The following is a 22458-nucleotide window of genomic DNA, read 5'->3' on the forward strand; positions in this document are numbered from 1 at the left end:
CTTCAACTCCTTAGAGGACAGGAGCACCTGCACTTAGTAGAGACAACAGTAATAACAGCACCTAGATTGCTAATAAGTTGTATTAAATATTTAACTGTATGTATAATTTTCTTTAAATGTTAAAATTAATAATATTAATATTTGGCTGGGCGCAGTGGCTCACACCCGTAATCCCAGCACTTTGAGAGGCTGAGGCAGGAGGATCGCTTGAGCTCAGGAATTTGAGACCAGCCTGGGCAACATGACAAAACTCCGTCTCTACAAAAAAATACAAAATTAGCCAGTTGTGGTGGCACACACCTGTAGTCCCAACTGCTTGGAAGGCTGAGGTGGAAGGATTACTTGAGCCCAGGAGGTGGAGGTTGCAGTGAGTAGTGATCACGCCACTGTATTCCAGCCTGCACAACAGACCCTGAATCAATAATAATAATATGTATTAAACACTATTATGTGCCAAGGCTGGTATTAAGTGCCTTTCTGAAATTTATGTCTTTCATTTTCATGAACCTGAAATAGGCACACTTTTCCCATGTTGAAACTGAAGAAATGATTGCAGAGCAGTGATACAGCTAGTAAATGGCAGAATTTGATCCCAGGATGCCTGACCACATGGTCTGTAGTTTTAGCAATTCACAATACTGCCTCCTGGAATAAGTCCCTTAACAAATGGTCTTCAAAATTACTGACAAAATTAAAAATCCTGATAAGTAAAAAATAAAAGTTTGTAGCTGTAAATTTTCATAAATATTTGACACTTAGAGAAAGCTGATATATTTTTAGTCTAATTTGACTGCCTTTATATGAAAGATTATTTCAAGATACTTCACAATTCGGGAAAGTAAGATGAAAGGAAATCAAGATGACATACCTGGAATAGAGCTCCATTTAGACCAGGGAAATCCAGCCTGCCAGACTCCATCATGCCACACTTGACCAGATGCCCAGAAGGAGCGCTGTGGTGAACCCCAGATAGGAATCCTCAGTGCTTGGCAGTCAGGTCAAATCATTATTCTATTGGCTAATCAGACAGACTGCCAGGATTACTGATTTTAGCCTCTTAATAACTGCCGCTATAGTGCTAGAGACACTACCTAGGATAGAAGTGATGTGTCTTTGTCATTCCAGGACAAGCTTTGAAATAAATAACCTGTAAGACTTCAAACCAAACATGGTACTGTCTTATGCTGCCACCCTAAAGACCCCACCCAGATTGCATACTCTTGTCATCCTAACATCAGCAGGGTTGACTTAGTGCTGTTCTGTGTTTTTGACCCATAAATTGCAGATTTCAATTGCCTGTATTGTTCCTCTGAAATATTAGTGGCCTGGGAAAAAGTTGTAGTTGCAGAATGATGAGCCAGGTTGGGAAGTTATGACTTTCAGTGGCACTATGAGTATGATTTGAGTACTCCAGACAGCAAATCATTGTTAGTGCCTTTGTTATCTGACACCACAACTGAGTCATGTGAAGTTTCTAGGACAAGGCTTTATAGAACCAAGAACGATGTCATATGTCCCAATATTCATACCTCTGGATTCTCTGAGAATGCTAACAGAGTAAATGTGGGAAGAATAGGAAGCCTATTAGACTAAATATCTAATAACAGTGGAGAGATGCTTACATGATTGGAATATGGCAGTCATTGAAAATGAATGGCACCAGAGTACATAGTCAAATGCAAAAGGGTTGATGATGCTTGCTAAGTGGGGGAAAAGCACATGAAAATCTGCAGACTACATGATCCCATATTAATAAATGAAAATATATAAGAGGAGGTGAGGATCATCATGGTGGACAGGAGGCAGGACTAGACTGCAGCTCCACACAGAGCAGCATGCAGAGGCTCGCATTATGAATTTTAGCTCCAGATCGACTGCAAGAGCAAACCAGAAATCCCAAGAGGACCCACAGACCCTCTGAAGGAAGCGGACTGCTCCTGCAGGACCCGGGAGACACCCCAAGTACTATGAGTGCCCCAACTGTGGTAGTGTGAAAGGGAGACCCTCCTCTCCCAAACACACACCTCTACTGGACAAACTAAAGGTCTGTTTCAGACCTTACCTGGATCAGAGTCAATTTAGAGAAGCTGGTGAAATACAGGTGTAGAGGAAGGAGCAGAAAGGCCTTGGGAGCTCGCTGGGTCCCCAAACAGGCCATTCCTGCTGGGCACCATGAGGATCCATCGAGAGGGCAGCCAGAGGAGCAGGGGGGAAAAGTCCACAGAAAGAAAGAAATCTCTAGCTGAACTGTGTACCAATTTGAATGGGGCAAGAAGCCTCTTGGCCAGAACTCAGGGGAAGGCGCAAATCCAGTGTGCACACTCCACAGGCAGGAGAAGAACCAAGCCCTGTTCTTTCCCAGCTGGAAGGCAGGTAGTCTGGGGCAGGTTTTCAAGCCTGGCTTGCCCTCTGCCTGGAAACAGACTGGAGGCTGTTGGGGGGCACAGTGGGAGTGTGACTGGCCCTTTGGTTTGCACGGGAGCTCGGCGAAGCCTTTGACTGCTGGCTTTGCCCCACTTCCCTGACAACCTGCGTGACTCAGCAGAGACAGCCATAATCCTCCTAGATACACAACTCCAATGACCTGAGAATCTCACCCCCATGCCCCACAGCAGCCACAGTAACACCTGCCCAAGGAGAGTCTGAGTTCAGACACGCCTCGCCCTGTCCCCACCTGGTGCTCCTTCCCTACCTGCCCTGGTAGCTGAAGACGAAGAGCATATAATCTTGGGAGTTCTAGGTCCCGGCCAGCACCAGTTCCTCTCCATACTACCACAGCTGGTGCTCTCTGGAAAGCGCCACCTCCTGGCAGGAGTCCAACCAGCTACAAAAATAGAGCATTAAACCACCAAAGCTAAGAACCATCACAGAGTCCATTGCACCCCCCAACCACCTCCACCAGAACAAGTGCTGGTATCCACGTCTGGAAGACCCATAGACGATTCATATCACAGGACTCTGTGCAGACAACACCCAGTTCCAGCCTGGAGTCAGGTAGATTTACTGGGTGGCTAGACCCAGAAAAGAGACAACATCCACTGCATTTTGGCTCACAGAAAGCCACATGCATAGGAAAAGTGGGGAGTACTACATCAAGGGAACATCCTGTGGGACAAAAGAATCTGAAAAACAGCCTTCAGCCCTAGATCTTCCCTCTGACAGAGCCTTCCCAAATGAGAAGGAACCAGAAAAGTAATCCTGGTAATATGACAAAACAAGGCTCTTTAACACCCCCCCCCACCACCACCAAAATCACACTAGTTCACCAGCAATGGATCCAAACGAAGAAGAAATCCGTGATTTACCTGAAAAAGAATTCAGGAGGTTAACTAGGGAGGCACCAGAGAAAGGCAAAGCTCAATGCAAGGAAATCAAAAAACAATAAAAGTGAAGGGAGAATTATTCAAGGAAATATATAGCTTAAAGAGAAAACAATCAAAAATTTAGGAAACATTGGACACAATTATAGAAATGCAAAATGCTCTGGAAAGTGTAACCAATAGAACTGAACAAGTAGAAGAAAAATTCAGAGCTTGAAGACAAGGTCGTTGAATTAACCCAGTCCAACAAAGTCAAAGAAAAAAGAATAAGAAAATATGAACAAAGTCTCCAGGAAGTCTGGGATTATGTTAAATGACCAACCCTAAGAATAATCGGTGTTCCTGAGGAAGAAGAGAATTCTAAAAGCTTGGAAAAGGTATTTGGGAGAATAATTGAGGAAAACTTCCCCACCTTGCTAGAGACTTAGACACCCAAATACAAGAAGCACAAAGAACCCCTGGGAAATTCATTGCAGAAAGATCATCACCTAGACACATTGTCATCAGGTTATCTAAAGTTAAGACAAAGGAAAGAATGTTAAGAAATGTGAGAAGCACCAGGTAACCTATAAAGGAAAACCTATCAGAAAAACAGCAGATTTCTCAGCAGAAACCCCACAAGCTAGAAGGGATTGGGACCCTATCTTCAGCCTCCTTAAACGAAACAATCATCACGCAAGGATTTTGTATCCAGTGAAACTAAGCATCGTATATGAAGGAAAGATACAGTCTTTTTCAGACAAACAAATGCTGAGAGAATTCACCACTACCAAGCCACCACTATGAGAACTGCTAAAAAGTTCTGTATCTTGAAACCAATCCTGTAAACACATTAAAACAGAACCTTTTTAAACCATAAATCACACAGAACCTATAAAACAAAAATATAATTTGAAAAGCAAAAACAAAAAGCAAAGTACACAGGCAACAAAGAGCACAATAAAGGCAATGGTGCCTCACATTTCAATACTAACATTGAATGTGAATGGCCTAAATCCTCCACTTAAAAGATACAGAACCACACAATGGGTAAGAACTTACCAACCAACTATCTGGTATCTTCAGGAGACTCACCTAACACATACGGACTCACATAAACTTAAAGTAAAGGGGTGGAAAAAGGCATTTCATGCAAATGGACACCAAAAATGAGCAGAAGTAGCTATTCTTACATCAGACAAAACAAACATTAAAGCAACAGCAGTTAAAAGAGACAAAGAGAGACAATATATAATGGTAAAAGGCCTTGTCCAACAGGAAAATATCACAATCCTAAACATACATGCACCTATCACTGGAGATCCCAAATTTATAAAACAATTACTAGTATACCTAAGAAATGAGATAGACAGCAACACAATAATCATGGGGGATTTCAATACTCCACTGACAGCACTAGACAGGTCATCAAGACAAAGTCGAAAAGAAACAATGGATTTAAACTATACCTTGGAACAAAAACAGAACATTTCATCCAACAACCACAGAATACACATTCTATTCAATGGCACAGGGAACTTTCTCCAAGATAGATCATATGATAGACCATACAATGAGCCTCAATAAATTTAAGACAGCTGAAATTATATCGAGCACTCTCTCAGACCACAGAGGAATAAAACTGGAAATTAACTCCAAAAGGAACCTTCAAAACTATGCAAATACATGGAAATTAAATAACCTGCTTCTGAATGAGCCTGGGTCAAAAATGAAATCAAAAACGAAATTTAAAAATTCTTTAAACTGAACGACAATAATGATACAACCTACCAAAACCTCTGGAATACAGCAAAAACGGCACTAAGAGGAAAGTTCATAGCCCTAAACGTCTATACATCAAAAAGACTGAAAGAGCACAAACTGACATTCTGAGGTCACACCTCAAGGAACTAGAGAAACAAGAACAAACCAAACCCAAACCCATCAGAAGAAAGGAAATAACCAAGATCAGAGCAGAACTAAGTGAAATTGAAATAAACAAAGAAAAGACAAAAAATAAGTGAAACAAAAAAAATGGTTCTTTCAAAATATAAGACTGATAGACCATTAACAAGATTAACCAAGAAAAGAAGAGAGAAAATCCAAATAACCTCACTAAGAAATGAAACAGGAGATATTACAACTGACACCACCGAAATACAAAAGATCATTCAAGGCTACTATGAACACCTTTGCACACATAAACTAGAAAACCTAGAAGAGATGGATAAATTCCTGGAAAAATACAACCCTCCTAGCTTAAATCAGGAAGAATTAGATACCCTGAACAGACCAATAACAAGCAGCGAAATTAAAACGGTAATTTAAATATTACCAATATAAAAAAAAGTCCAGGACCAAATAGATTCTCAGCAGAATTTTACCAGACATTCAAAGTAGAATTGGCACCAATCCTTTTGACACTATTGCACAAGATACAGACAGAAGGAACCCTCCCTAATTCATTCTACGAAGCCAGCATCACCCTAATACCCAAACCAGGAAAGGACATAACCCAAAAAAGAAAACTACAGACCTATATCCTTGATGAACGTAGATTCTAAAATCCTTAACAAAATACAAGTTAACCAAATCCAACAACATATCAAAAAAGGTAATCCACCATGATCAAGTAGGTTTCATACCAGGGATGCAGGAATGGTTTAACATATGCAAGTCAATAAATGCGATAACACCACATGGACAGAATTAAAAACAAAATTCACATGATGATCTCAATAGATGCAGAAAAAGCATTTGACAAAATCCAGCATCTCTTTATGATTAAAACTCTCAGCAAAATCGGCATATAAGGGACATACCTCAATGTAATAAAAGCCACCTATGACAAACCCACCGCCAACATAATACTGAATGGGGAAAAGTTGAAAGCATTCCCTCTGAGAACTGGAACAAGACAAGGATGCCCACTCTCACTACTCCTCTTCAACACAGTACTGGAAGTCCTAGCCAGATAAGAGAAAGAAATAAAGGACATCCAAATTGGTAAAGAGGAAGTCAAACTGTCATTATTTGCTGATGATATATTGTTTACCTTGAAAACCCTAAAGACTCCTCCAGAAAGCTCCTGGAACTGATGAAAGAATTCAGCAAAGATTCTGGATACAAGATTAATGTACATGAATCAGTAGCTCTTCCATACACCAACAGCAACCATGTGGAGAATCAAATCAAGAACTCAACCCCTTTACAATAGCTGCAAAAATAATAAAATAAAATACTTAGGAATATACCTAACCAAGGAGTCAAAAGACCTCTACAAGGAAAACTATGAAACCCTGCTGAAAGAAATCACAGACAACACAAACAAATGAAAACACATCCTATGATCATGGATGGGTAGAATCAATATTGTGAAAATGACCATACTGACAAAAGCAATCTACAAATTCAACACAATCCCCATCAAAATACCACCATCGTTTCTTCACAGAATTAGAAAAAAAAATTCTAAAATTCATATGCAACAAAAGACGAGCCCGCATAGCCAAAGCAAGACTAAGCAAAAAGAACAAATCTGGAGGCATCACACAACCTGATTTCAAACAATACTATAAGGCCATAGTTACCAAAACAGCATGGTGCTAGTATAAAAATAGGCACAAAGACCAATAAACAGAATAGAGAACCCAGAAATACACTCAAATACTTACAGCCAACTGATCTTCAACAAAGCAAACAAAAACATGAAGTGAGGAAAGGACTCCCTTTTCAACAAATGGCGCTGGGATAATTGGCAAACCACATGTAGGAGAACAAAACTGGATACTCATCTCTCACCTTATACAAAAATCAGCTCAAGATGAATTAAGGACTTAAACCTAAGACCTGAAACTATAAAAATTCTAGAAGATAACATTGGAAAAACTCTTCTAGACATTGACTTAGGCAAGGATTTCATGACCAAGAACCCAAAAGCAAATTAAATAAAAGCAAAGATAAATCACTGGGACCTAATTAAACTAAAGAGCTTTTGCACAGCAAAAAGAACAGTCAGCAGAGTAAACTGACAACCCACAGGGTGGGAGAAAATCTTCACAATCTATACATCTGACAAAGGACTGATATCCAGAATCTACGACAAACTCAAACAAATCAGTAAGAAAAAATCAAACAATCCCACAAAGAGTGGGCTAAGGACATGCATAGACAGTTCTCAAAAGAAGGTATCCAAATGGCCAACAAACATGAAAAAATGCTCAACATCACTAATGATCAGGGAAATGCAAATCAGAACCACAATGTCATACCACCTTACCCCTGCAAAAATGGCCATAATCAAAAAACAGTAGATGTTGGCACGAATGCCGTGATCAGGGAATACTTCTACACTGCTGGTGGGAATGTAAACTAGTACAGCCACTATGGAAAACAGAGTGGAGATTCCTTAAAGAACTAAAAGTAAACTACCATTTGATCCAGCAATCCCACTACTGGGTATCTACCCAGAATAAAAGAAGTCATTGTATGAAAAAGGTATTTGTACATGCATGTTTATAGCAGCACATTTCACAATTGCAAAGATCGTGGAACCAACCCAAATGCCCATCAATCAAGGAATGGATAAAGAAACTGTGATATTGGAGACTATTATTCTAAGGGAAATAACTCAGGAATGGAAAACCAAAGATCGTATGTGTTCACTGATATGTGGGAGCTAAGCTATAAGGATGTAAAGGCATAAGAATGATACAATGGACTTTGGGGACTTGGGGGGAAGAGTGGGAGGGGGCCGAGGGATAAAAGACTACAAATATGGTGTAGTGTATATTGCTTGGGTGATGGGTGCACCAAAATCTCACAAATCACCACTAAAGAACTTACTCATGTATCCAAATACCACCTGTACTCCAATAACTTATGGAAAAATAATTAATAAATAAATAAATACAAAAAATAAATAAATGAAAATATATAAGATACAAAAAAAAGCAAATATCTACATCTACTTGTCAATAGTGCCTATATGTACTTGATAGGATTATGAGTGATTTTTATTTTCTTCTTTTTGTTTTTATCCTTTAGATTTTCTGTTTTTGAGCGTGCATAATTTTTGTAATACTAAAACAAAAGCTTTCTCAAAGGCAATAAAGTCGTCAAAGACACTGTCAGAGAGACATTAAAAAAATCAAGAATAATAAGCTACTAAATTTACAAGAATTAAAAAAATATACATATGATTATGTTTACCCCATAAGGCAGACCAAAAGGTGGTAACCAGCCCCACATTTTATTAGATCTCTTGTTTAAAAAGCAAAAAACACAATAACACAAAAGTGATGATAGTCATTTACAATTCCAAAAAGGAAGTCACGGAACATCCTAACTGTCCACTAGGGCATGACACCCCAAACTGTCTTCTCAAGAAGCTGTGAGTAAAAACAAAAATCTGTGAGCCATGTTATGTCTCCGTCTTGAGTTTCTCAAAGGAATGGATCATATTAAAGACTCTAAGCAGTCTTTCAATAAATAAATCGATGAACATTGTTTAACTCTACCCATTAGCACCTCACTACCCAAACTAATAGGGATATTGGAATACACTCTGGCTATAAGGAAGCACTTAGAAAATCTTCTGTGTTACTTCTACTGAGCATTTATTTATGTGCTTAGCTCTCCAGCCCAAGTAGAAGATAAATAATAATCCTGATTTCTGACAATTGTTCCAGGAACCATTCCCTAGAGTTCCTCAGGGACCCAGAAGCATTGGCACTTCTCTACTAGTCTTCTGAGACTGACATGTGCCTGGGGAGACACGGAGCACATTATTGCTGTTGTGCCTCATGCTTTGAAAACTTTCCAGTTGCTGGAGGGTTATTCTTCGCCCCACTCCTATTACCCAGAAATGCAATTTATTCTCTTCAATCTGGCAGTGAATAGCCTATGTAAAGAATTTTCAAGCATATTAAAACCAACTTACCAATAGCTCTGCTGATAACTTCCTGGAAGGGCAATTTTGGCAGTGAAGTTATGTTGTCTTCAAACTTTTCAATGTATATATTCTTATCAGTAGCTTGGGTGTGACATGAGGTAAAGCATCTTGTTAGGAGATTTCAGAGAAGAACACAGCACAGCAGCTATTGCAAATAATGACTGTGGCTATGGTCACCCAAGGTGAAAAGCACCATTTGCATCACTTTATCACTCCTTAGAGACGCAATTTACACATTACTGCTCTTACTGGACAAGATGGATATAATCAGAAATGACCTACTACAACAGCAAATCAGAAATTTATTAAAAATCAGCTCAGAAAGACATTTAGGAAAGAATAATTCAAGGATTTGACAGTTGACAACCTGTGAAAAACTTTGAAAAATATTCATCACAGAAAAGATTCAGATTTTGTATTAGGTTTCCCAAGTGTCTCTTTTATTCATGATGGTGTGTGTGTGTGTGTGTGCGTGTGTGCACATGTGCTTATCGTCTTCCACTAGGATTACTTTCCTAAACACAGGATCTTTTATTTTATTGGAAAATTTATTTTTAATCTAGAAACATAATGAAGTTATGTGAGTTCAAGAATTAAATCAGAGGCAGAAATTTGCCTTGAATGGCACAGTGAAAAGGGCTAGGCATAGGAAAAGATACTGTATACTCAAAATATGAATATAAAACATCTTTTGATACACCTTTCCAGCACATCACATAAATACTTACTCTAGAATATAGTCCACTTTTCTATGATATCTCAGCAAAGGACTCTTGTTGAAGTTAATACTGGATGATGAATTACTGTTTTGGGCTATCTGGAAGCCATTTACTCTAATTATTTCTTCTTCAACAATGTTTCTTGCACTGTGCTAGTATGCTAAGGCAAATATGATAAAGATAGAAATAGTAATGAGAGTGACAAAAATAATGATAAAAAACACATTAAATCTTTGCCCTTACAGAGGTTAAAGTTTATCAAAGAGTCACAGTTCAAAGCAGTTGAAAAATTAACCTATTATTTTCCCATTTGATGTAAGGAAACAATCAACCTAAAATGCAATCAATTGTAAAGCTACAAAGGATTACTGAAGGAAACAATGATGTAGGTGTGGTGAAGGAAAAAAATTCAGATGATCAAAACCTCCCTTCACATTCTCAATTTCAACTTTATTCTACCATGAATCCAGCATTCTCTCATACTAGACATCTCCCTACTCTGGAAATAAATCAAATAATTTAACATTTTTATGTCTTAGCAAATATTCTTACCTTACCATTGAATGTCTCTCCCTCACAATCGATTTTTCTCCTATTGAGACTTCTCTACTTATTTTTTTGAGAACCAAGTCAAATATTGTCTCTTCTAAGAATCTAACACAATTATCCTTATCAATAATTATTTCAATTGTAGTATCATACAAGTGGTACTGTTCATGATTCCTTATTTTTTCCCACATAGATTATAGTTAATATAACTTGAAGCTCCTGAATGGTAGGAAATTTGCATTTTCATTTGTATATTTATTATAATGTTAATAAATGTTAATAGTGGGATTATCAAATATGATGAATTAATAAATGCAAACAAAAGCATAGTGGTTTTCCGTACCAAAAAGTGGAAAGAGAATAATAAGTTGTCAGCATGTCTCCAGACTCACCAACAGGCACATGTATGTTGGCACATGTAATTATAAATAAAAATTAACACATCACAATAAATGAACCAAATAAATTATCAGCAATTTTTGAGAGTACATTTATGGTGGCCTATTTTAAAATGAAGACTCTGTGGTTTTCAGTTCCCTGAGAGAGATAATCAGTTGTCATCCAGGACAAGCTCACAAGAGGGCCATGTGACATCCAGTCAAAAGACACATGCCATTTTTAGACCATATGAAAAGAGAAAATACGGTTTTCAGATATAATCTTCAATTCAAAGTGCTGCTTCTCACATGGGCAATGCTAAGTAGCATTTTCCAGGATGAGCACAGTAGGGATTGATTGATTTAGTTTATGGTGGTTGATATTTCTCTTGGACAATGCCAAAATGACCAGCAATTAATAAAAGCCAAAATTAAACTCTGTGCCATACTAAAGTTTATTATTTACCTCACAGCCAGCCTGTAAAATTAAGTTATCTTCATCTCATTTTATACTTAAAGAAATAGAGACAATGGTGTGTGGCTAAGGGTTGTAAACAAGGGAATCTACTCAACCAGGCTAAGGAGAAAGGGACTTATCAAAAATTGTCAAGGAGCTCTTGGAATCTCTTGAAGGGCTTGACCTGTGTTTATTAACTAACCAGCCAGAATGACATGGCCATGAACAATGCAGCCAAAAAAGTACCTGATAATTCTTTGGAGTTGTTTTAGTGGACACATTATTGCTTCTATTACCTTTACTCACAACTGTGATGTTTACATTTGGAGGCTACAAATTCTATCATAGCTGCTTCAGTAGAATCAGGGACCTTAGTCACTCCATGTGTTTTCTGGAGCATCCAAATAACCAGAAAACATCTCATGCTGCTCCCTTCTCCATCTATGTCTCGCCCAGAGGTATCCGATGGGTGGAAACTAGGTCATTTCCCTTTATCCTAGTTGTAAAGGAGCCTGGGAGACTTCATTATGGATGTCAGTTTCTTTTATAAAGGGTCCATTTCCAGGAAGAAAAGCTAAGGGGGAATTGAAACAGGAGATGAGTTGGCTAAACTGCCAAATCTGCCATAAGTGGAGAATTTATTGACCATAGTCACAGCACTAGTAAGGGGCAGAGCCTTCTGATGCCATCTCTTAGGTTCTTCCCAAGATAAAATGAGTGCCTCATTGTAGTAGAGATGAGCAGCTCACCTGGCTCTCAGAGCTTAATAGAAATATACCTTAAAAGCAACTGTTGCCTTTTTTTTTTTTTTTTTTTTTTTTTTTTTGAGACAAGAGTTTTGCTCTGTCGCTCAGGCTGGAGTGCAGTGGCGCGATCTTGGCTCACTGCAAGCTCTGCCTCCCAGGTTCTCCTTTCTCTGCCTCAGCCTCCTGAGTAGCTGGGACTACAGGCACCCACCACCACACCTGGCTAATTTTTTTGTATTTTTAGTAGAGACGGGGTTTCATCATATTAGCCAGGATGCTCTCAATCTCCTGACCTCATGATCCGCCTGCCTCAGCCCCCCAAAGTGCTGGGATTACAGGCATGAGCCACTGCGCCCAGCCAACTGTTGCCTTTTAACTTGGAATTGCATGAACTGCAAGTGTCATTACTGGTTTGACTTTGTAGATATCTTAATATTGTTAAGGAAGTAGCCCAGTGAATGTGGATGAATTCTTCATCCTCTGTCCAGTTTTCATTTAAAAATACTAGCACACCTACATTTTGAAACTGAGAAGCTCAGAGCTAGATGAACCCTTAAGCCAAGGTGAAATGCACAGCAGCTTGAGTACATTTTCCCTACCTCTCACATTAATTCATGGATAATTAAAGGAAATAAGAAAATAAATTTGACTCTGATAACCATGTAAAAAGTGAAATGCAGAATACGGTGTATAGACCTACACATTACAGTTTGATAGACTAGTGTTCAAATCCAGGTTAAATCACTCATTAGCTATATAAAGCTGGGGCAAGTTGCTTAATCTCTCTGGGCCTCAGTTTTCTCTTCTGTAAAATGGGAACCATGCCTACTTCTTAGTAGAAGTAATTATTAGTGAGATTGTATACATTGTTTATAAAGCACTTTATAGAGTGTCACATATAGAAGGTATTGATTAAATAGAAATTCCTGTTTAACATTACTTTATAAGAAATAATTACTAAATGACATAACATTGATTTAACAAGTCTTTAAAAATATGTGCTCTAGTAATCCATTCAGCTATGAAAATGGTTACCTTTTGAGTATACAGATAATGGCAAGTGAGATATTTTTCCTTTGATTTCTGATAGTATGTATGGTTTCATGTGTTTAAAACAAGGACTATTTCCTTTCACAACTGACCTGTTTCCAGTCATACTTAGAGACCTTCTCTAAATTCTACTTCTACCAAACTTTCAAACTGTCTGATGGACTTTCAAATTATGTATGAAGGGAAAGGGAAAGCAAATAGCTTGGAATTTCTTAGAAAAAATATCTATACCATCTGTTCAGAATTTACTGAAGAAATGACTATTAAAATGTCATTTCTTTAATAGTCCTTAAACAAACAAACAAAAAAAAAATAGCCTCAGAATTTCATGGAAAGTCATCTCTAAAGGGCTAAGTAAAAACATCCTTTGAATGGGACTTTACAACATTTTAACAATTTCAGAAACAAGCTGACATCTAAAATATAAAGAAAAATAAAACTCACATCTATGTCAGTGAACAAAAACTACAGAATTGTTTTTTGACCTTTTGTTGTCATTAGCAAAACTTGTCCTATATGCCTACTAAGTTTGTCTATGATACAAACATCCCAGTCCAAGAAATTTAACTCAAAACACTCATGTTCTAAAACATGTTTCCTATTTAAGAAAAACAAAAGCAAAAAGCAGAAGGAAACCAAACTTCTCCTTCCTTTGGTATAAACTTACATTTGCACCATTTAAGAGAGAAAGAAAGCAGTGCTGAAAATGTGCAGGGCTATAAAGTGCATTGGTCTCTGATCCACCTTTCTGGTGAACATAGTTGGAGAGTCAATAGCTGAAGTCTTATTCTCAAGAGCATGAGTACTCCATGCTGATGAGACTGGAAGGAGGGCTGAGCACTGGTTTAGAAGCTGCAAAAAGCAGGCTGAGGAGGTGTGAAGAGAAGCAAACACATAGGACCACCAGCAAAGTGAGCAGAGGGACATGAGGGTGCAGTCGGAAGGAATCCAAAGCGGGAGTGAAAGAAGAGAGTGACTCAGTGTGTCCAAGGCAACTGAGACTAGAAAAGCTTGGACTGGGAAAGTTGCATGCTTTATTGAGAATAGCATCAAGTGCCATGTTGATCTACTGTAGGAGTTAAATAGGTAAGGAAATGGGAAAAAGCAGGAGAGAGTACCCAGTTAAGACCCCTGGCTATGAAACCTAGGAGGAAAGCATGACAGTAATTGGCAGTGATGCCAAGGTCAAGGGAAGGTTTTGCTGTTCTTGTTATTTTTCTAAGCAAAGGGAGACAAGCACTTCTAGAGACAAAACAGGAGCCAATGGAAATGGAGAGACCTAAAACACAGAATATAAACAACTCCTTCATTAAGGGGACTGAGAAAGCATGTACTAGTGACAGAATTTCTGATCCATAAGGATTAATGCAATTTTGAAACTAAGAGATATTTTTAAGGGGAAAACATTTCCAAAGAGGTTTTACGGTTTTATAGCAGAGCTACCACCAGGTTTCTGTCGACTGACAACCCTGTGCTTTGTCCAGGAGACCAACTTACCTTCAAGTTTCTTTGATTATGAGACCTTAACCCCAGAATATTTTAAGGCTGAAGAGTAAAAATACAGATGATGGATAGTAATGGGAATTGATGCAGTGGGGAAGAGAGCATAGAGAAGTGATAAAGGAACAGGAGTTCCTTTGCTTTGAAAAGCAAAGGCCTTGGGAGAGATTAAGATTGTAATCCCTCTTCACAGAATCCAAATGAGAAGAGTCCAGCATAGCCTGAAAGAGTTTCAAGAGCAATGTGAGTAGACTGTGGCGAAGAGTTCAAGGCACCAGTAGGATGAAAACTGGCAGGCTGAGTCTCTAGCCATAGGGGAAATAAGAATCATTAGCCAAAAGGAAACTGTAAAAGAAGAGGAGAATGCCTAGAAATAGAAATCTCAAGCATAAAATGGTATCCGGCAAGAGTGAAGCTGAGCAAATGTTTGGTGAGTAGCTTGTGAATCCAAGCAATGCTGGAGATTGGCAGCAGGGAGGACCGTGGAGAGCCAACATAAATGACTGAGCAAGGGAACAAAACAAAGCACAGCATTTTCATCTGATTGGCCAGTAAGTACTAATTTAGGAAAATTGTACACATAACCACAGATTTCAGAAACAAAAAGGCTTGGTTAAAAAGCTACTCTGCCAAATAAAACTATCTGTCATTGTCACTCAGGCATTCCTTTGGGTGCATTTCTAGAACAATTTATAAATCTGATTCTAGTGCTGAAAATTGGTAAGTCCCTCTATTAAGTGATTAAATGATGATTCTCTTGGCAAGATTACACTTTGGATTAAGTTTCATTACAACCTTGACAAGCCTATGAAGAAAAAAAAAATCACAAAATCACAAAGTTATATTTTATGGTGGCTTTGTCTTAAACCTCTGTAAAATAATCATGGTATAGCCATTTCAGGCTATTTTCGTATACACAGAATGTTAATTATGGCTATGTAAATATTATTCAGAAGGCTATTTAAATATCTGGTAGATTTTTAATATCCTAAAGTTATATTTGAGAAAAGCATAATTCTGTGTCACATTAGTGCTAGTAATGACAATAGTCATAATGACATTTCCTCTAACTTGTATATATCCTTCCCATTTTTTAACAGAAGTGCAAGACTTTTTTGTATAGGCTCTGTCAAGTGAAATTGAAAGCTTCTTATGAAAACAGTCAATGGGAGGTGCCAAGTTTTTTTTTCTTTTGAGCAAGAGCGAAGTTAAAAAAACAAAAACCTGCTTTTGCACCAATGAGTCAAGATGCATTGACTGATCATTCCTTATGAAACATCTTACAGGCAATCCTCTCTGAATTTGTCTTTATTTATCATATTTACATCAGTAATGATAATACTTTGTGTTCATGTAGCACCATTTGGCTTATACAGTATTTTCAAATGCATTATCTCATTTGATCTTTACAGTGATTCTTACCGGCAAAGTCTGGCCAGACATTATCATTCTCATTTTATAGATGAGGAAACAAAGGCATAGAGTTGCACAGGCTTCAGAGTTGATGATTCAAAATCTAGAACTTGAATCTGGGTCTTCCAATGCCATAAGGCTGACTGCCTACAAAATAATTTCCACTGACAGCAGCTACATAAAATTATTTTTGGCTATTTTGGATTCCAATAAATCAATATTACATAAAGGAACAATTGAGTTACAAAACAAAAGAAAAGAAAAATCGCCAAGTCTGTTCCATGCGTTATCAGTCGCTGCATAGCACTAATATTATTCTTTGAAATATGATCTAAAATAATACCACCTGTCTGTGGTGAGCTGAGAAATACCTCCCTAGACTTTGTAAATGTTAGATAGTGAATACACTAGCAGCTTTCTGGTTTCTAAGAATATCCATTAATATCAGCCTCCCCCAAAATAATGGGCCAAATGAATACTCTTTTTGTTATCACATAGTTCATCATTTTTAAATTCTCCCAGCTGCTGTTTATATTAGTAGGATGTCTTTCCTCTCATCCTCTTCCACATTTCTAATAAAAAATACTGGCATTTCCTTTCCCAGTGGAGAAGCCCCACCCGAAGCCCAGTCACATTGCCAGGCTTCTAGGCTCTAATGATTAAATAAGTGATTGCTCTGCCTAGCTTTAAAAATGTGTCTTATATAAGGCAGTCAGGACGCAATATCCATCACTGTAAAGGAAGTCAAGCATTTATTTAAAATAATGAAATACCCTCATTTTCATTTTTCCCTGAGAGGATTGTAGTGATGTTAAAAAATTCTCTGAATTCTAGAACTAGGGCAACACATTGATTTGAAGAAAGCTATAATCTTCTCTTCTAATTTGAAGTGTACTTTCTCCTCAGTGAAATAAAGTGTGGCTTTCAGAATAGCAAGGGCCCTAGGCCCACACACACAAAGACATCCTTATCCCAACCACTCCTCTTTCAGGTTGGCCCCATTCTTCCCAAGGCAGGAATTTATAAAGACCTTTTCAATAAATGTCAAGGTATATTGAACTAAAAAAGAGAAAAGTTCAAATCATTTCTTCCAGATTTGGGAGGGAAATGATTTCAACTGCCAAGTCATGATGAATATTACCTTTTGCTTTACAACCACTGCCTCATTGCAAATGAGTAAGTTGGATAAGTTCAATTATGGGGTCTCTTGGAAAAGATTCATAATTAAATTTTTAAAAGGAACAAATTAGCTCTTTGTCCATCTGAGGCAGAGGAGTCAGAACACTTATTCCTATGAGCGTTCAGGGATTTCAACTTCTATGGGTAGATTTCCTTAAATAGCCAAGGAGGCTGACTTAAAAGAAAGGCTAGGAGAGAGAGTCAGCCCTCTGTGATTTGGAGAGATAATAAGTTAGCAAACTGGATAGCATAATGGTTTATGAAATTCTTCCTTCAAGGACCATTGTCTAGTGCTAATAGTGTTTTATGTCTTCCTCTCCTGTGCTTATTTACAGCATAATTATAAGAGTGAGAAAAAGGGGAGGAGTTGGGTATCAAAATAACCATATGCCAAATTAATGCAGCCAACTAGAATCTCCAGCCCTTGGGGCTTGTTTATCAATTAGTTCTGTTGCAATCTGAGTTTCTGTTGTTCCCCACAGAATGGAGATACTTTGATTTCACTCATATGCCACCTCCAAGGAAAGTCATTTGAGATCAAAACATTTTCCAGAAAGGATCTCTTTTCCCCTTTCCAATATCATGATGTACTATAGAGCCAGCTCCTCACTCATTTCAAGGCCATTCCATAGCACAAATAGTTAACTCTTTCTCTCTGTCTCTCTCGCATGCACTGTTTCTTTTCCTGTCTTGCCTCCCTTTTAGCTGGTTAATGTTGGGTTTATTTTTTTCAACTGCTTTATCTTCCTTCACCATGTTTTTAAAGTTGCTATGCAAATCTCTTAGGTTAAAGCCACTTCTGTGTGCCGTATGTGATCTGTAAATATTTAACAGAAGTTATTCAGAGTCAATTTTAACAGAAGTTATTCTGAGTAGTAGTTTGAGATAGTATAAGATGTAGTAGTAGTTTGCAGTGAGACAGGAGAATTGTTTGTATCCTCCAAAACCAAGCCAGTACATCAGGAACTGCTGGTTTGAAATGTGCCTCAATCCCAGCTTGAGTTTCTCAACTAATGAGAAACTCATTGAGTTTTTAAAGGGATCAGAGAAAAGAAGGTGGCAGGAGCAAGGAACTGCTTTAAACTATGGTATATGCTTCACATGGTCTTAGTTCTCCTAAGAATCTCAACTGACTTTTCTTTTTTTTTAACCTAAAAATAAAACAAATTTTGCATCCCTTTTCACACTCGTGCTTCATTCTTCTTTGAATGCTAATTACAAATTTTTCACCCTTTGAAAGTTGGTTTACCGAAACCCAAGAAATTACTTACTCAAATCAGGAAAATTAAAATGTAAAGGAGTGAAGTCTTGTGGAGCAAAGTACAGACAGTTCTCCACTTTGATGAGCTGACTTCAGATTTTTTGACATTACCATGATGCCAAACCATCATGATTTCAAGTAATGTACAGCATTCAATAAATTATGTGAGTTATTCAACACTTTATTATAAAGTCGTCTTTGTGTTAGATAATTTTGTCCAACCAGGCAGCACGTTTAAGTTAGGCTCGGCTAAGCTATGATGTTTGGTAGTTTAAGTGTATTAAATGAATTTTCAACTTAGGATATTTTCAATCTACAATGTTTTTATTGGGACGTAACCCAATCATAAATAGAGGAGCATTTGTGCTTTGTTACTGTAGCTCTAGCAAACTAATACAGTAGATAACCTGCGGCCCTGAAAGCTGGAGGAGTTTGCAGGAGTGGGCAGAATGGCCACAGCTGGGAAACACAAAGATTTAACAAGCGCCAAAAAAACAGGGAGGGGCAGAGGTCAAAAACCAAAACGATGCTCCTAATATAGCATGAATCAAAAAAAGCCAAGCAAAGGAGACAAAAACTTAGTAAAGATTCAAAGACTGAACCAGAGATAGCAAGTCATTCTGTTCTCAGCTCAGATGTCACCTCCTTAGAGAGTGACTAATTTAAGTAGCCCTTCTCCCCCATCCCACCTTTGTTTAGTCCCTATCCGATTACCCTACTTACTACTACCTGAAACTGTTTTTGCATTTGTTTATCTTCTGCCTCTCTGTCCTAGAAAGTAAGAGAGAGGAGATATTTGCATTCGCTTTCCATTTCCAGATCTACTTCATTTGTAGATTTGTTTTCAGCGTTTTCAGCGTTTACCAGCTCACTGCCTGGCACCTAGTAGTGTTCAGTGCGTCCTTCATGAACAAATGAAGTAGATTTGGCAAGGCAAAGGAAATAAGAAATTAGAGACATTACTTGAGACACCAGAGAATGGAAGCAAGCTGCTTGGTGTGGGTCCTGCAACCTTGCCCATGGTGAAGGGAAGCTCAAATGATTGCCAGGCCAATTCAGTGTAACAGGCAATCAAGACATAGGAAATCAATGTTGATTTGTACTTGCCTATGGTTAGGATTCTCCAGAGAACCAATAGGATATATTTAGATATAGAGAAAGAGATTTATATGAGGGACTGTCTCATGAGATTATAAGGGCTGACAAGTCCCATGATCTACTGTCTGCAGGCCGAAGGCCCAAGAAGAAACCAGTGGAATAGTTTCAGTCCAAACCCAAAAACTTGAGAACCAGGGGAGCCAATGTTGTAAATCGCAGTCTGAGCCCAAAGACTCAAGAACCAGAAGCAGTGATGTCTGAACTCAGGAGGAGATGAGTGTCACAGCTCAAGCAGAGAGAGCAAATTAGTCCTTCCTCTATGTTTTTGTCCTATTTAGGCCTTCAATGAATTAGGTGATGCTCACTTACATTGGTGAGGGCAGTCTTCCTTACTCAGCCTACAGATTCAAATGCTAATCTTTGCCAGAAACACCCTCACAGACACACCCAGAAGTAATGTTTCAGCAGCTATCTGGGCACCTCTTAACCCAGTCAAGTTAACACATGAAATTAACCATCACACTGCCTGAACCATGAAGATGGACATGAAGCTGGCACCCCAAACAATGCACAGTTCACCAGAGACACATTATGCACCCACTCCTAGGCCTTACCTCTGGCTGTACAAAAGAATTTCAGCAATTCTATGGGTTTCTTGAAATAAATTATTCAGAATAACAGACATTCTACCATGCGGTTTCTAGGAGAAATATGTGCTTCTTAAATTGAAAATTCTGCCCCACTAACTTCCTGAAAGATGAAGGTGGATAGTTACTGGAGAGTTCTGTGAATGAGGTAATCTGAAATACAGTAAGGCCCCTGGGGAAAAAGTCTTTCAAGTGTTCCAGTTGAATGTATCTATTTACAGGGATTTGTATTTAATGGATGACAAGTTAATGTGTCATCAGTGTCTGTGGTTGTGATGAAGTTGCGAGGAAAATGACAAGTGTTACACATGCAACTTTCTGTTTTACTGATACACTAACTGGTCTGTTAAAAAGGATTTCTTTTTTTAATCTTGTAAAACTGAAAGAACTTTCCAGAGGTTTCTGCTTTTGTGGTATTCTCTCTCTATCTCTCTCTCTCTCTCACTCTCTCTCTCTCTCTCTCTTTTTTTTTTTTTTTTTTTTCTTTTCAGTGGGCTTTTTGGCTTTGAGTTTTTCAGGAAGGAGACAGATTTCTCAAGCAGAAAATCCGGTACAGTATACTCACTAAGCTGGATGAACAAACCAAAACACTAACAGCAATAATATTTATTTAGAAGAATTGATCAATATATGTCCTCAGGATCTAAAACCATAAACTGATGAACTGACATAATCCCCTCACTCACAATAGATCCCGCTCTTTGTATCATAATACCATCTGCCTGGATAGAACCCTTTCCCCAGAAGCTCAAATGATTTGGCAATGGTTGTTAATACCTAAGATGTATTTGGAGAAGAAACAGATTTATTTTTGCCCTCTCTTTGTGTTTAAGGCTACTGAGACACAGAAAATCCACACCACAAGTCAGAATTACTCAAGGAGTAACCACAGACATACTGACCCATTACCAACTACTTTATCCAATATACATTAAATGAATCTTTAGAGTCCCGTGCATGATGCTACTCTTTCTTGTCTTTAGTTACGTTACTATTTCCGGCCCATGGGCATATTTTTGTACTGTTTTGCCACCTGAGAAATCGGTTTGGTTATAAGCAAAAAGGTTTTAGCACCTCTTGCTATGAGTTCTTATTGTCCTTAGCCACTCTTCGGGTTTTAAGAGAGTTTCTTTTCACACTTCAAATTCTCTGATTTTTTTTTTAACAGAGGATTTACTAGATTCTAACTTGCCTACTTTTGTTCTCACATCTGATGACAACAGGAAAAAAGGTCAGTAGAAATAGTGATTCTGTGTGTGTGCATGCGTGTGTGTGTGTGTGTGTGTGTGTGTTTCAGGTCTTCATAGAAAAGAACCTGCAACGTGTTTCTAAACCTCTTTAACAGTTTCAGCTTCCCCACCCTGCCCTCGGCATCTTCAAACTTTAATGTGCTCTTTGCAAACCATCCCTTTTTGCACTTTTTGATTATCAAGAATCCCTACAGAATTGGTATAGCACAGTGTGTAGGAAACTAGAATGAACTAGAAAAATTCCAAGAAATGGAAACATATCTAGGATATAAATGCATGAGGCCAGGAGTGGTGGCTCACACCTGTAATCCCAGCACTTTGGATGGCCAAGGCCAGAGGATCACTTGACCCCAGCCGAGGTTAAGACCAGCCTGGCCAACACAGTGAGACCTTGTCTCTACTGAAAATAGAAATTTTTAAAAAATTAGCCAGGCATGGTGGCATGTGCCTGTAATCTCGGCTACTCAGGTGGCTGAGGCAGGAAAATTGCTTGAGCCCAGGAGGTCAAGACTGCAATGAGCTGTGATTGTGCTACTGCACTCCAGCCTGGGTGACAAGTTAATAAAAAATAAATGCATATATCACTGGGCGAATAGCAGCTTGAGGTGCTCCCTGACACCCTGGGCTTTCGCATCCAAGATATTGCCTATGTCTCAACAGGCCTTAGGAAGCTTGGAAGTGACTGTTTATGTAGTCACTCGCTAGCTGTGTGATCTTGAGCAACCTGCTGAATGTTTCTGAGTTTCCATTCTCTCATCCGTCAAATGGAGAAAATTGTACCTCTCTTTTAACACTGTGAGGAATGAAACTCTAAAATATAAACAATAGAATGGCATGGAATGCAGCACACAGCACAGTGCTTCCTACAGGCCTTTTAAAATGAGAGCTGCAGTAATAATGGTAAGAAGTATTGTATTTATTACCTGTCCAGAAAGGAATGCTCATTCTTCTGTTTTTTTT

At 38.4% G+C, this 22458-nt stretch overlaps 1 protein-coding gene across 8 annotated transcripts in view; it reads left to right on the forward strand.

Annotated features, from left to right (window-relative positions):
- The window catches only part of B3GALT1 (beta-1,3-galactosyltransferase 1), a 556028-nt gene that overhangs the window by 525114 nt on the left and 8456 nt on the right, over nucleotides 1-22458 (forward strand). For 3 of the 8 annotated variants that reach the window (XM_031651817.1, XM_031651818.1, XM_021924365.2), the window contains exon 3: nucleotides 20740-21479. The exons of 1 other annotated variant lie outside the window; for it this stretch is intronic. The gene's annotated coding sequence lies outside the window, so the exon portion shown is untranslated. The remainder of the gene's footprint in view (nucleotides 1-20739; nucleotides 21480-22458) is intronic. 4 more of the 8 variants (XM_031651819.1, XM_031651821.1, XM_031651820.1 and 1 more) reach the window with 2 other exon arrangements.

This window comes from Papio anubis, chromosome 10 (genome assembly GCF_008728515.1).
Source record: "Papio anubis isolate 15944 chromosome 10, Panubis1.0, whole genome shotgun sequence".
NCBI classification, from domain to species: Eukaryota; Metazoa; Chordata; class Mammalia; order Primates; family Cercopithecidae; genus Papio; species Papio anubis.